We start from the raw sequence: 1,321 nt of genomic DNA, 5'->3' as shown, positions 1-1,321 counted from the left end.
AAGAGGAGAAAATCTACTTTAAAATATTGTAATATAATGGAAAATGTACATTACCTGAAAATTAAAAAGATATATATTTGAGACACGTTTTTTAATTTATTATTTTATTTAAATGTTGTACACAATTTTATATTGGTTATATTAGTTTCAGGTGTATACTATAGTAATTCAACATTTTTTTATATTTTAAAATGTAATCACTCTACTAATTCTAGGAATCATCTGTCATGGTGCAAACTTTTCACAATATTTTATTTTGTCCATAGGGCATTAAGTACTCCTTTTTAATTAGTTAATTAATTAATTAACTTACTTAAATTTATTGGGTTGACATTGGTTAATAAAATTACATAGGTTTCAAGTATACAATTCAATAATACATCATGTGTATATTGGATTGTATGTTTATCACTCAAGGACAAATTTCCTTTCATCACCATATATTTGACCCCCTTTACCCTCTTCTACCTTTCCTCTGCCCCCCTTTCCTTACTAGACGATGCTTTTTATATAAAGCTCATTAATAAACTTTATATTTTAGAGCAATTGTAGGTTCGTAGCAAAACTGAGTGGAAAGTACAGAGACATCCTATACACCACATTTCCCCACACATCCACAATATAGGACACATATTTTCCATTTATATAAATAAATACCAAGCATATGGAAAGAGTATGTGACAAAGAGTTAGTTCTTTGAGAAGATTAATAAAATTGGCAAGCCCCTGGCCAGACTCACTAAGCAAAAAAGAGTAAGGACACAAATAAAAAAAAATCAAAAATAAAGATGTTACAGCAGATACTACCAAATACAAAAGACCATACAAGATTATGATCATATGAAAAATTATATGCTACTAAATTTAGTAAACTAGAAAAAATAGATAAGTTCTTAGAAATATACAACCTTCCTAGACTGAATCACGAAGAACTGGAAAATCTAAATAGACCACTCAACAGTATGGAAATTTAAACAATCATTAAAAACCTCTCAAAAAGTAAAAGTCTAGGATCAAATGGCTTCACCAGTGAATTCTATCAAACATTCAAGGAAGATTTAATCCTTATTCTCAATTGCCTTCAAAAAATCGAAAAAGAGGTAAATACTTCCTAACTTTTTTATGAGATCAACATTACTCTGATACTAAAACCTGGTGAAAATAGCAGAAAAAAAGAAAACTATAGACTAATATTTCTCTTAAATATAGACGCAGAAGTCCTGAATGAAATACTAGCAAATCAAATACGACCACCCATTAAAAAGATTATGCACCATGATCAAGTGGGCTTTATCCCAGGGCACAAGAATGGTTTATCATAT

The sequence above is a fragment of the Pteropus alecto genome, unplaced genomic scaffold (genome assembly GCF_000325575.1).
Source record: "Pteropus alecto unplaced genomic scaffold, ASM32557v1 scaffold75, whole genome shotgun sequence".
Taxonomy (NCBI): domain Eukaryota; kingdom Metazoa; phylum Chordata; class Mammalia; order Chiroptera; family Pteropodidae; genus Pteropus; species Pteropus alecto.
This window is presented reverse-complemented; position numbering follows the sequence as displayed.